A 15,384-nucleotide genomic window follows, 5' to 3' on the forward strand; every position below is an offset into this window, starting at 1 on the left:
AGAGTTGACGTAATGCTCAAATGAAAGAACTGAACATGCAAAATGGAATGCTCAAGTCACAATCTGTCCATTCTTGTCAACAATAGCTGTTCAATTGGGAATAAGAATCTGCCAGAACTAGACTCTGACAATTATGAACAAGATGCCCCTAGCATTTTAACCACTACTAGTAGCAACTTAATACAGCAGATTAAAAGGTATTGTACACCTGGATCCAGTTACATAAAATTATTTCCACCCCAGGCATGGAGTACAAAAGCAAGGAAGTTCAAGTAAATCTTTATAAAATACTGGTTGGTTTAAATTCTGGTCTCCACGTTTAATGAAGTATGTTAAGAGCTTAGAAATGGTGTAAAAGAGATTTATTAAAATGATATTGAGGATGGAAGACTTCAGCTACATGCAGAGATTAGAGAAAATGGGATTGTCTCCTTAAAGCAAGAAGGCTTAAAGTTTTCAAAGCAGAACCATTGGACTTGAAATGTTAGCTGTGTTTCTTAATGCACAGATACTGTCAGACCAGCTGAGTTTCTCCAGCATTTACTGTTTTTAATTCAGCTCTCCAATATCCACAGTAGTTTGCTGTTATTTAAGTTTAAAGTGTTGTTGGTAGAGATGTTCAGAATTATAAACAGCTATGATACAGTAAATAAGACAAAACTATTTCCAAAGGTTGAAGAGTTAGAAATCAGAAGGCACAAATTTCAGATACTTGAAAAAAAAATCAGAGTTAACAGACAGGGAATAATCTGGTGTATGATTTGAAATAGAAATATTTGCAGGACCATCGGGAATGTGTACCATTGGATACCTTTCTCAAAGAAGCGGAGAGAGAGTGAAAGGCTGGTTTTGACTTCTGTGACATACCATTCGCTGATTCCATGGTCTGTGAGTTGATAATTAGAGGGTATGCATTTAAAATCACTGGATTTGTCAGGACATGCAATACAGTACCAAAAACATTGATTGAAGTAAAATTCATGTTCATTTTTAAAAGGTTAAATGCTGAATGAGAAAATGTTTTCATAATAGTGGAGCAACCGGAGGGTAATGAAATGAGGTGCATAGCTCCCTTAGAAGATGAATGACTTCCTTCCGTGCTGTAAACATCCAAGATTTTCTGAGTTCTTCACCAGAGCCAGCAAAAATATGATAAATATTATTATCCCGATGCAACAGGTAGCATTTTAATCCTTCCATCAAAATCACTTTTCCTTTTGTGCTATTCATATTCAGCAAGATAGCTGTTTACATCATTGAAGAAGTTTGAGCATGTTTTTCAGAATGAGTTGTCAAGGTTAGAAGTCACACGACACCAGGTTATAGTCCAACAGGTTTATTTGAAATGACAAACTTTCGGCACACTGCTCCTTCATCGGGTAAAGCAGTATGGTTGTGGGGGACAATGTCAGTGAAAGCAGGGAAGCAAAATGTTTTGGAGCATGAGAATTCTTCACCTCATGTTGCTGATACATTTAACAATTGATTTGTCTCTATGAACCCTATTTTTCAGATGAGTAACAGCTACATCAGGATCCTAAGTAACATGTGCTCAATTGGTATACTCCAAAAGTGTGCTCCATATCATTTGGGTAGGACCCCTGTATTTACCCAGGTGCCAACCTAAAACTGACATTTGTTGGTGACTGATTGTAGCTTGTGCTCTCAGACATTATAGCAGCAATTCCACAGAAAGGAAATTTCCCTGCTTTCCTTCCCCTTCGAACCATCTAATCCCCTTCTCGCTAAGTCCAGTCCTCCCTGAATTACTTAAGGACCTCAACTGACACATATCCCATGAGAGAATAAAAAAAAATTGGGGCAAACAGCACACCCATACAATCCACTGAGGTTCACAGACAATTTGCCAAGGATGCTATTGGGACCATTAGATTGTGCATTGTGCATCAGGATAATGCCCCAATTCAGGTGTAGCACATTCATATTGCCGTAACATTGTAGCTATAAAATGATCTGTAGCCATTCCTGTTACATTGCAACAGGAAAATAATTTTGCATTCAAACATCTTCATAAGAATTTTTTTTCCAGTTTCGTCTCTATGGGGATTGAAACAACAAAGTATAATGAGAAATTTAAGCTCTCAAAGAATGATTGAAAGGATCACATGACAAGATTTCAAATTTTAAGATTTTCATTGTACAAAAAAACTGAAAGCAGCATTGACTGAACATTGTTCTTGGAGACAACTTAAATTCTAAATTTCAGAAACAATTCCCCATTCAACAGTTAAAGTGACACTTGCCACCTCCATCTCTTTGCTCTTACTCTCTCCCAGATTCTTGCAGGACTGACTCTGAGGTTCAGTGATACTTTTAGAGAAACACATCCTAAAATGATGTCTTACAGACTCTTTCCCTCTTAAAGACCCATGACAATGTGAATCAAATGGGTTTTGTATTTGGATAGAAATGAAAATTTGCTCTCCTCTATCCCCAATTCTGTTATATCATTGAATTTAATAGACAGTTTAAAATATCACTTTACAAAACCTGACTTCCCAGGACTTGGAGAATAAATGTATATTCACTATCAGCACAGCCACTCTGATCATAATTTATCTTAATGTACTTATGGAGTAAATATCTTGCATCTTCTTCCCAGTCAAACCACCTGGATTCCTTTATAAGTTTTAACAATCAAACCACCAAACTTTATCATCAGACAGAATCCAGAACAGTAATACAACCCCTATCACTCCCAATTTTCTCAGAAATTAACAGCATGGTCTCAGTGCATAACAATTACATACAACCTTGCATTTGTAACAGGTATTTCACAAAAGTTTAAAGATTTCCATGAACTTAAAGGAAACAATGATTTACATTTATCTCCAGGTGACAGTGAAACTCTTTTGAAACTACCAGTTCTCTTATTCACAGTGATTTTCTTCCCTTATTGTTAGTTAGTTTTAAAGAGCTTCAGAACTTGGGACGCTAACTGATAGTAAATTTTTCATCTTATGTATCAGCATGATACAAACACACATATTCAAAGCTCAGAAATTATGAACAAATAAAAACTCCCCAGATATTACACATATGAGGAAGAGCTATGGAGTATCATAGAGTGAGTTTAGTTTAGTCCAGATCTATTGTTTTTGCCATGCAGCAACACAGAAAACTCAAGCATAAGTTCAGAGAGCTGGTTCACTTCACTTCCCAAGCAAATCAGTTTTAGCTGTGCAAGAATTGTCCAAGATGTTTGTAATGTTGGATATTAATGTAAGGGGCTCAGCACTGATTTCACCTACCATACCTCTGGCTATGAAAATAACAACTGCTATGAAATATTTGATAACCAGGTCTTCTGAGGTTTACGGAGATAAATCAAGGGGAGATGATGGCTTAGTGGTATTATCCAGAGACCCAGGTAAAGTTCTGAGAATCCAAGTCTGAATCCTGCCATGACAGATGGTGGAATTTGAATTCAATAAAAATCTGGGATTTAAGAGTCTGATGATGACCATGAAATTGTTGTTGATGAAAAAAGCCATCTTATTCACGGATGTCCTTTAGGGAAGGAAATGTGCCAACCTTATCTGATCTAGACTGTATGTGACTCCAGACCCACAGCAATATTGTTGACTCTTAACTGCCCTCTGGAAAATTAGGGATGGACAATAAATGTTAGATGGCATGAATAAAAATAAAATCAATTTTTTTTGTATCCTTCACATCAAGTGAATGGTTCATGCAATAACAACCAAATACTATATAGCACTGTGGAGCCAATTTTCTGGATATGCTTACCTTAGCAAGTAAAATTTTCATTCCAAAGTCCACACAAATAAAATTGGCCTTTCCATTTACTGGCACCTATACTGGGCACTGCTTTGTTATTCTTCCTTGAGCACTGGTTCATCGGTATCTGAATGCTTATAATTGCTTGTACACAGATCCACTAGTTCAGCCATGTCTGTATCCCTTAACTGGACTCTCTATGTGACTTTAGACATACTGCACCGTCCAACTCTTAGGTAATGGTGGTGATACCATGCCATACATAAGTTCAAGAGCTTCACGGTCTGTGTTAATGCCTGTTTTAGTAACACTTTTGTGTATTAGATGTTCTAATATTATGAATCTCAATAGTAGGACATTCATCAGATCAGGAGCCAGGGGTGGGATTAGTTCAAACAAAAACCATTGATTCACAGTTGTTTTTTGTTTGTCTTTTTTTCTCAGGTATTGAACAACAAGTTAAAGTGAACAAATGCTTTCTGCCTTAAAATGAAACAAAAGCTGGAGCACTGCTGTCATCTAAGCTTGTATCTTGAAGAATGTTTGAAGCCGGCAAAGGTAATTTTGTACTTACGCATGCTTTACAAGCATATTTGCTCTTTGATCCCACCAAAGAAAGCCAAACTGAATATATTCGCTTGTTGTTTGCTTTGGTGCATGTCTGTCTGACATGGTGATTGTTTAGAAAGGGAGTCTAGAGAGCCCAAATACTAACAAGGAATGTTGTTAATATCAGTGGCTCATTAGTTGATTCTTGGGTTGTCATGGTACATGTACCTGATCTCCGGAGGTCTGCAAAATAAACAAATGTTAAAAGTCAGGTGAAATCCCTGAGGGTAGAGTCTTGTTAGTTGCAGATGATTATCAAAAATTGGTGTATTTAATAAGTATTCCACGTACTCTTTGCTAAACAAATGCATACCAGCAAGGAGGTCAATCTTGAAGTTATTAAGAAGAAGAAATAGAGGAAAAATCAGCAACACTTACACCAGTCAGACAAAGAGACAGAATCTGATACGATAATTCCAAGGATTCTGAGGTAGTTGAGGGTAGAAGTTGCGGAGGCTCCAGAAATTATGGCAGAATTTGCTGAATCACTCCTACCACTCTTATGGCTAATGCACCACACAGGACTTGTTTTATGCTACAAGGGTCCCACACCATAATTTTCTGGAACTTTTGTCCATTGCACCATTCCTTCTCCAAAAAACGTTTTTTATAAAAGTTTTAAAAACAAACCTACACAGCTGCATCCCATCAAATAGGAATGCCTGGTTATCGGAGTAATGTCACAGAGATTACCAATTCCACCTGGACATCAATGAATGGTGGTCCTATGCATATATAAATTAGGAGCGGGAGTAGGCACTTCTCACCTCGAACCTGAGAAAGAATAAAAGAAAGAAAGGAAGAAACAAGAGAATGAAATTAATAAAGAAAGCCAATAAAAGAATTAAGTCTACTACCTAACTTTTAACTTGTACGCAGTGGGTACTTAGATACATCAAACCAGATAAAAACTTGCTCTCTAAAATGACACGGTAATGTTGTTGGACATGAGCAGACAAATAAATTACTTTGAAATTTCTGCAAAAATCAACAGTTGTGTGGAATTCATTCCACGGTCCATTGACTGTTATATTCCCAATTTGATGCTATTACCACAATGAAGTCTAATTATTTTCTAATCACCCAGTATGAACTTGTTATGATACACATTTATGGCTGTCACATCTCAGATATGTACTGTACTCAAATCTTCAAGATAGGGACATCATCAGTGCACTACAAGTGCCAAGCATATTCCTATTGTATGCTCAGCAAATTGTGATATACATTTAAACCTGAAGGAAAATAACTGTTAAACTTATACAATTCCTAGCCATGTCAAACTACAGTTTAGACATGTGTTTAGTGTAGATATGTGTAAAACCAGAGGATGGCCAATTTAGGGTACAATTTTAAATTGGGAGACAAAACTTAGCTTTGTCCATGAGTTTAATATCATTGATAGGGAATGTTTTGAAGTTTTTAAATAAAAATGACATTACTATCTATTCTGATAAGTTGAAAATAATGAGAAGTAGCCAGCATAGATTTCAAAGCAGGTCATCATACTTGATTACTGTTTGTGGGCAGAGTCTAAGCAATGTGGGCTATAGTGAAATGTGTGGCAGAATGAGGGAAAAAGTGTGATGGCGCTCATCTCAATGTCAAGATCATCTTGCTCCATTTTTATTTCTATCTTCCTTTCAAAGAGAACGACACATTATATAAGATGGTGTTGCTAATACTATACAAGGCACTAGCTGCAATATTGTGAACAGTTTTGGATCTCTTAGTTAAGGAAAGATATACTGGCCATTCGAAGCAGTCCAGTGAAAGTTCCCTCTGCTGATCTTGAGTATGGACGGTCTGTCTTATGAGGAGAGGTTGAGTAGAGTCATAGAGTCATCTAGTATGGAAACAGACCCTTTGGTTCTACCAGTCCATGCCGACCATGTTCCCAAACTAAACTAGTCCCACCTGCCTGTGTTTGACCCATATCCATCCAAACCTTGCCTATTCATGAACTTATCCAAATGTCTTTTAAACATTGTAACTGTACCTGTATCACCACTTTCTCTGGCAGTTCATTCCACACGTGAACCACTCTCTGTAAAAACATTGCCCCTCATGTCCTTTTTAAATCTTTCTCCTCTCACCTTAAAAAATGCCCCCTAGTTTTAAATTCCCTTACCCTATGAAAGAGACCCTTGTCATTCACTTTATCTTTGCCCCTCATGATTTAATAAACCTCTTAGGTCACTGCTCAACTTTCTATGCTGCAGTGAAAAAAATTCTCAGCCTTTCCAGTCTATTTCTTTTATCTCAAGCCCTCCATTTCCAGTAACATCCTGGGAAATCTTTTCTGAACCCTCTCCAGTTTAATCATATCCTTCCTACAATAGGGCAACCAGACTGCACACAGGACTACATAAGAAGGCTCACCAATGTCCTATTCAACCTCAACATGACATCCTATCTCCTCTACTCAAATATCTGAGCAATGAAGGCAAGGGTGCTAAACACCTTCTTAAACACCTTGTCTACCTGTGACGCAAACATCAAAGAAATATGTATCTGAACCCCTAGGTCTCTCAACACTACCCAGGGCCCTAGTATTAATTTTATAAGTCCTGTCCTTGTGTGTACTAACAAAATGCAATACCTCACATTTATCCAAATTAAACTCCATCTGCCACTCCTCAGCCCATTGACCCAATTGATCAAGATCCCATTGTAATCTTTTATACTCTTCTTCACTGTCCACTATACCACCAATTTTGGTGTTATCTGCAAACTTACTCACCATGTCTCCTACATTCTCATCCAAGTAGGTTGGGATTGTACTCAATAGAATATTGAAGAATGACAAGTAAACTTATTGAAACATAAATGATTCTTAGGGGACTTGACAGGATAGATGCAGAAAGAGGATACAATCTCACAATATGAGGTTGCATATTTAAGACAGATGAGGAGGAATTTATTCTCCCAAGAGTAGTGAATCTGTGCAATTCTTTCCTATAGTGGGCTGTTTTTGGGGCAGGATTATTAAGAATATTTAAAGCTGAGGTAGACAGACTTTTAATCTGTAAAGGAAATCAAGGATTATGGGGAAAAGGCAGGAAATTGGAGTTGGAGATTATCAGAGCAGCTACGTTCAAATTGAATGTAGAGTGAATCCAACAGTTTGACTGTGATCCACACCCGGAGCCGACATGGTCAGACAGCCGCGGCTATCAACAACACGTATTCAGACCCCGACTGGTGCCTATGCATCTCCCTGACTGTACTTAGCCTGGTCTTTAAACCTGACACTAGGGAGCCAACGGACTGACCGTGTTCCGCTCCTTGTACTACAGAGGGATGGAATGACCTAGACAACACCAACAAAACACCAGACCGCAGCCAAGGACTTTGACTTATAGAATCATAGAATCCCTATTGTGTGGAAAGAGGTCATTTGGCCCATTAAGTCTGCACCAATCCTCCAAAGATCATACCACCCAGACCTAGACTGCTAGCCTACTTCTATAACCCTGCATTTACTATGGCTAACTCATCTAGCCCACACAGAATAGAGAATTATATAGAGAAAATAGGAGACATGGTTAGTAAGTTAGCAGATCAAAACTTAATCTGGCCAATTCACCTTTGGACATCTTTCGACAATGGAAAGCAACTGGAGGACCCAGCGGAAACCCATGAAGAAATGGGTAGAATGCGCAAACTCCATCCAGACAGTCACCCAAGGCTAGAATTGAACCCTATTGCTGTGAGGCAGCAGTGCCAACTACTGAGCCACTGTGCCGCCCATATGGAAGACTGCTACTGACTCATTGTACCAGGATACTGATTGTGGATGATCAGCTATGATCATAACGAATGGTGGTGCTGGCTTGAAGGGCCAAATTGTCTACTCTTGCACCTATTATCTATTGTCTATTGTCTATTGACCCCCTGACTGACATGTGCCTTCATGGATTTCATCGAGGACCACTCCCTTTAGATACATGGCTGTTTGGTTCCTCTCATGCAGTGAATTTAGTGTGTAAGCTGTTGGAACATGGTGCAGGTGTGAGATTGATTTAGTACACTTCAATACAGCAAGGCTGAATGGCCTGCTTCTGTTCTCACATATTATACTCTTAACTTAGATGTTTTCACAAGCGGCGTGGAGAAATGTTTATTAGGCAGTGGAGAGATGCGAATTGACACTCAATATTGATTGCTAAATGCCTTGTTAGCAGCCCAACTCAGCTCATTAATTCACACATTCCCATCTTATCAAATGTGTCAAAAAGCTGGTCAGAAAAACTCAATAAAGAAATCAGGGTGCATACATAGTGGATCCAGCTTACTGCTTACTCTGAATAATCCCCAATTGCCTATGACCAAACTGTGACCCCCCATGAGTCTTGGACACCAGCTGCACACACTTCTCCCTGATGGACATTAGTATCTGTCATCTGCCAATCCAATATGACCAGCCTGGCAGACCATCTGTGGATTAGCAGTGCACTCTGGACGTGCTGACCTACTCTGAAGGGTAAATCAGCAACTAGCATTGAAAGATAAGCTTGCCTGGCTGCTAGGCAGTCCTCAGCCAAAGACACACACTCCTTGCTGGATGGAAATGTGCTACTTCAATCTCACACATCCAGTAAGAAAAAAATGAAATTTGTTAACTCTTGCTTTCTCTGTTGCTGATACTTTGCAATTGTTTGCAGGTTTTCTGTCTGAATATCAAAACACATAGTCTGATGCGACAGGAACATGGAATATGAGAGCAATAACCTCATAATTCACCTCTCACACACACACACACACAGATCACCAACCAGTCTGGAGTGATATTTCCATCTCATAGCCCATACTTCAGATATAAGGTATTGCTTGCAGTGAGGGAAATATCACAGAATTACGGATTCATAGACTTAACAGCATGGAAAGAGGCACTTTGGCCCATCATGTGTGTGCCAGTCACCTGCTCTAGCCCCATTTTCCAGCAGTTGACCTTAGCCTTGTATGCTATGGGTCAACAAGTGGTCATCTAAACACTTCTTAAATGTTGTCATGGTTCCTGCCTCTAGGACCCTTGCAGGCAGCGAAATCCAAATACCCACCATCATCGGCATGAAAAATGTCTCCCTTAAATCCCCTCTAAACCTTTACCTCAAATCTATGACTAATAGTTTTTGATGTTATTATGTAATTCAGGCATCTACTGATTTCACTCTAGTTAAAACTATTGAGGTAAATTTAGTATTTAGCATTTCCATGATGCATTAGCAGCATTAGGTTTCACGCAGTAGTAACCCTGACTTCTACAGAGAATTTCCTTTTTGATCAATGTGTTGTGTTCTGTTCGTTGTTCAAAAAATAGCATAGCTATTTTGGGCACTTGGGACACATCCCTCCTACAGAGGGATCTGTATGTCCAAGCATGGTCACTGGTCTCAGCTGAGTACCTTCCTGTTTTGCCCCAAATCACATCTTCAGAAACCAAGCATCCTCCAAATCAACATCAAATGTTCTATTTTATGGGCCAACCCCGAGAAGCTCCTATCAGTGGTGGAATCTCATAAAATCCATCTCTTTCAGCCAGGTCATTTCTGACAGCTGTACAAGTAGATGCTGCAGATTCCTCTTGTTCAAACGACTGGTTCCAATTCCTGGAAACTCTTTCTGCTATACTACTTTTCCAACTTGAAATTCAGCTGCTGATAAATTGCAGTAGTGACGCTTCAGGACTTTTGTTACTACCTATTAATTCATGTGAGTTCTGCCTGAAGGTAGACGCTTTGTTCAATGCCTGATATTCTGTTTTCCTGAGCCATTTTTTTGGTGTTTTTTTATCAGTGGTGAATTAGCATTACCATTCACCCTCAGGGTCAGGGAAAATGGACAGGTAGGATAGTTCAAGAGGGTGGTGAGGAGGCAAGTCTCAAGTCTGCTTCACCTGAACATGGAATCAAACCAACAGTGTTGGTGTTATTCTAAAGCCCAAGTTAGCCATTTAGCCATTCAGCCATCTGAGTTAACCAAACCCCCTTTGTTATTGTAATAATGTTTATTCTGAGGTCAAGGTACGTGAACTGAAGACAATAAAATTGTTTGGACTTGAGGCACAACAATTTCCCTATGTCTATCAGTCACCTAAATTTTGAACAATCTAAAGCATAATTTATCAAATATGTTGTTTAGCCTTTAGGACAGCTACTACTATAATATCTGAAAGATACTGTTTAAAAAATTAAGATAATTGAAAACTGAACTTTAGCAGAGAAAAGTTGTAATTGTGCTTTACAAGTATTATAGTTATGATAAACAAGCAGTTAACTTTTCAGATAATTGATGAATGTCAGTCATCTGTAACTCAAAGAGTTAATTCTGCAGTGTATTACCAACTCATGACCATTGTTCATTGTTCACATTGAACCGTTTATATTCCATGATGCCAGTAACAGCTTTAAAATAACAGTATTTAAGCCACTTCATATACTTTATTGTTTGCACCTTAAGTTTTCTAAAGTTCAGTGCATTTGTTTCTTTTTTACTCTAAAGCATGAAACAATTCATTACGTTTACCTTCTTCACATCAAAATTAATGAAGAAGGGCATTTTTGCTGAAGAAGGCTAAAATCGAAACGAGAACAGAAAAAGTTAACATTTTGATATTGATCATTTACATGAGAATTTGATTTAAATATTATGACAATGAAATGTGACAATGAACTCCAGATCCAGTAATGAAATTGAAGTTGAAGCAAAGAATTCAGGACTTAAGGACACTCGACCTTTTGATTGAAATATTCAACATGACACATGCATTCAACTTTAGTCAGCCAAGAGCATTACATTACTTGGATAATTTTCCAACTTTGGTTTCCTTCTTGGAAGCAATGTTTGACTAAAGTATATGTTGGAAGTTTCAGTGCACACTGCTCATGATTTTCTTACAACTGCAATTTTACAAATCTGCTAAGTATCAACATTTTCAACATCTCTATGACTCTATGTGTTTGCGGCAAATCACGTACCCTGACAAGAGTGCTAAATACCTCTAAGTTCAAATGACCTCTAATGTCCTCAGTTTAACTGCAGCACTGGAGAACTCTATCAGGACATAAGTCTGAATCCAAGGCACAACTGCAAAGAAATGTCTCACATAGTATTTTATCAGATTATTCATGAATATTTTAAGTTATTCACATGTAATGGATGACAATGAAGTTTGTTGATTGCTATTATGTAGGGCATTTGTAGTGGTTATATTCACAGACCCAGTTCTCACAAAGAATTAAATAAAAATCGGAAGAACTGCAGATGCTGTAAATCAGAAACAAAAACAGAAATTACTGGAAAAGCTCAGCAGATCTGGCAGCACCTGTGGGGAGAAATCAGAGTTAATATTTTGGGTCAAGTGGCCCTACCTCAGAACACAAAGAACTAATTTGGTTTAACTGGTGATGTTTGATGAAGGATTAATTGCCCAGTGTAGTAGTTATTACTGAATACACCTTTGCTCAGTCTTCATTTAAATAATATCATGAGATCTTCACTATCCACCTGAATCAACAGAACACACAGAGTTAATGAAGACAGAAAATGCTGGAAACACTCAATAATACTCTTCAAGCAAGGTCATCAACTGACCTGAAATTCTTACTCAATTTCTTTGTCTGCAAATACTGTTGGACCTGTTGAATATTTCCAACATTTTCTGTTTGTTTTTATTTATTTTCAGATTTCCAAAGTTTGCAATGTTTTCCCTTTTGCTGTATACAGACAGACTGCAGCCTCACTCAAAGGCTTCCAGATTACCTCTGATAGTCTGGCATTCCCAAGTTTATACCAATTTTCCTCTCAAAGATTAGTTATTTTCTGAACCGAGTCATCTGAAGAATGAAAGAGATGTCAGCCGGAGAAATCGTTCACGGCTTCCTGCAAGCACACCTTCAGATTGACAAGAAGAAAATATTCACACAAACACGAGCAGAACAAACACTTTTATTATTGTGACCAAAGACTGCAATTTAATTTCAAGAATTAATCAGGATTGGTCAAGGAGATTGGTACAGTATGAGCAGATTCTTATTTATAATGTCATCAGTTCCATACAATGAAGTCTAAATGGTTAAGGGGGCTCACAAAGTTAATAATGTTATCTGAACATCTTGATGTAAAACCACCCGTTGACTGATATTTCACAGAAAAGGAAAACTAAGAAGAACTGCTCTAATATTCTTGTGTCGAGTGAAACATTTCCATCATTAAATTTATTCTTGTTAAAGGTGATAGATATTTTTGTGGCAAGTAGCTTGAATATTCAGTACTTCCCAAAGAAATTTACTAAATTAGTCTTCATGCAGAATGCAATTTTTTAAAATAATGTATAATGATATTCAGTTGGCTAAAAATATGCCAGTGGGAGATTGCATCAACTTTGGAAGCTGCTATTTTGGGGGATTTCTTTACAAAATTTTCCCTACTAATTCTGTGTAACATTTTCACCTTTTTTTCTGTCTTTATTTCTCTTTGAGTCATTGACTCCTTGCTAATTTCTTAAAGGATTCGTTAGCATCCATTGTCTCCAAAGAGGAGAGGAATACCTGGACAATTTTCCCCTTCTCCCAACTCCAAAGTGCTGCAATCAATTGTGACTCTTGTACCATCTCCTTATCTGAGATCAGCTAATTCAGTATAGAAAAGAGATTAAAACTGGAAGATGTCTGTGCTTTATGGTCCAGGTATAAATTGTTACAAAGTTCCTTCACTTGGTGAACAATCCACAGATCCAGCCCTGTGATTCCTCATGTTTCAGTGAAAATATATTGCCAAAGCTATGATCTTCCTTTTCTTTTTGAACATCTTTCCTTATCACACAGACAACAGAACCCTCCAAGACAGATAGCAAAGTAAGGTATGGCAAGCCAATACAATAGGTTTCCTGGCCAACAAAACTGCCTAAATGCCATTTGTAAGTTTAATAATTATACTAAACCTAAGCAAAGTCAGGAACAACATCTTCTGTGTTTCAGAACATTTTAATCATCCTCTGTGTGTTACCCAGTCTTTCCGTAGCAATCAACACAAACAAATGCACCACCTTTCTCTGAAGTCTCTCCTTTCATGGTCAATTTCAGGGGCCTAAGGGTGGGGATGGAGGCACCTGGAGTCTGGGTTTTGCTGTCAAAGGCCTGGAGGGTGTTCAGCCATGTAGGGAATGAAGTTAAAGGCCTGGGGTTTGGGAAGTGGATAACAGCTCTGTATCTAAACAGAAGCTGGTGTTAGTGATATGGAAGTAAGACATACCAAGATAGTATGAGGAGAGTTTTTTTTAAAGTAAATTCAGGTGATGTAGATTTCGCTGACTGGGCCAGCATTTATTGACTATTCTGAGTTGCCTTTGAGAAGGTGTGGAGCCTCCTCCTCAATGAGTTGTTTAATTCTCCACTATCATTCATAAGGATATGGCCAGACTCCAGAGCTTAGATCTGATCGATTGATCATAGAATTGCTTAGCACTGTCTGTGAAGTGCAGCTTCTGTTGCTTGGCATGCAAGTAGTCCTGTGTTGCACCAGACTGATACCTCATTTGTCAGGTGCTACTCCTGGCATGCCTACCTATTTAATTCATTGAAGAAGGGTTGATCCCTTGCTTGATGTAATAGTGGGGGAGTATTCCAGCCATAACTTGGCAGATTGTGCTTGAGGAGAAAGTGAGGACCTCAGATGCTGGAGGTCAGAGTCAAAAGGTGTGGTGCTGGAAAAGCACAGCAGGTCAGGCAGCATGTGAGGAGCAGGAGAGTCGACGTTTTAAGCATAAGCTCTTCATCAGGAATGTAGTGGGGGAAAAGTGCTGAGAGATAAATAGGAAGGTGGGGTTGGGGTGGGGGGAAGGTAGCTGGGGAGGCGCTAGGTGGCTGCAGATGGGGGTTGGTAGTCATAAGTCAGAGTGAAGGGTGGAGCGGATAGGTGGGAAGGAAGATGGACAGGTAGGACCGTTCAAGAGGGTGCTGCCAAGTTGGTGGGTTGGATCTGGGATGAGGTGGAGGGAGGGGAAATGAGGAAACTGGTGAAGTTGATGTTGATGTCGTGTAATTGAAGGGTCAAAAGGCGGAAGATCAGGCATTCTTTCTCCAGTTGTCAGGTGGCTTGTATTTGGCAGTGGAGGAGGCCTCAGATTCCTTAGCAGAGTGGGAGGGGGAGTTGAAGTGGTCAGCCACAGGGCTGTGGGGTTATTTGGTGTATGTGTCCCAGAGATGTTCCCTAAAACATTCCGTACGTTGGCGTCCTGTCTCCCCAGTGTAGAGGTGACCACACTGAGACCAACCAACACAGTAGATGAGGTGGGTGGATGTGCATAAAAATCTCTGCCCATTATGAAAAGATCCTTTGGGGCCTTGGACAGAGGTGAGGGGGGAGATGTAAGCAAAGGCTTTACAACTCTTTCAGCGGCAAGGGAAGGTGCCGGGAGTGGAGGGTGGGTTGGTGGGAGGTATGAATCTAATGAGGGAGTCACGGAGGCAATGGTCTCTGTGGATTGCAGATAGTGGTGGGGAGGAAAATATATTTTTGGTGGTGGTCTGCTGGTAGGTGGTGGAAATGGCGGAGGATAATGCACTGTATCAGGAAATTAGTGGCAGGACATCCCAGATGGCCACCTATTTCAAGCACCACAATTTCTCCTTCCATGTGATCAACAATGCCCTCCAGCATATCTTCTCCACTTCTCATACCTCCACCCTTGAACCCGACCCCTCCAACCACAACAAGGATAGAACCCCCCACAGTCCTCACTTTCCACCTGTTGTTGCTGCTGATGGTCTGCCGTGCCTGATCAGTCTCATTCAGTCTTAGGTTGCAAGATATTTTCAAAATCTATTCTATTAGCATTGTGGTAATGCTGCACTTGCAATAAAGGGTATCCTCATTGTGAAGATGGGACCTTTTCTCAACAAGAAAAATGAATTAGTTCCTCCTGCCCATAGTTCATGTTGTTAAAAAGAAGAGGATGTTCTGTGTCTAACCCCTGTGCAAAAAGACAGATGTCTGTGCTGACCCTTTGAT

General features: G+C 39.3%; 1 long non-coding RNA gene across 1 annotated transcript in view; it reads left to right on the forward strand.

Annotated features, from left to right (window-relative positions):
• LOC122546840 overlaps positions 1-15,384 on the forward strand; it is a 96,848-nt gene that overhangs the window by 63,383 nt on the left and 18,081 nt on the right. The window contains exon 3 of the long non-coding RNA XR_006310818.1: positions 4,207-4,320. This is a non-coding gene — a long non-coding RNA (uncharacterized LOC122546840). The remainder of the gene's footprint in view (positions 1-4,206; positions 4,321-15,384) is intronic.

The sequence above is a fragment of the Chiloscyllium plagiosum genome, chromosome 3 (genome assembly GCF_004010195.1).
Source record: "Chiloscyllium plagiosum isolate BGI_BamShark_2017 chromosome 3, ASM401019v2, whole genome shotgun sequence".
NCBI lineage: Eukaryota > Metazoa > Chordata > Chondrichthyes > Orectolobiformes > Hemiscylliidae > Chiloscyllium > Chiloscyllium plagiosum.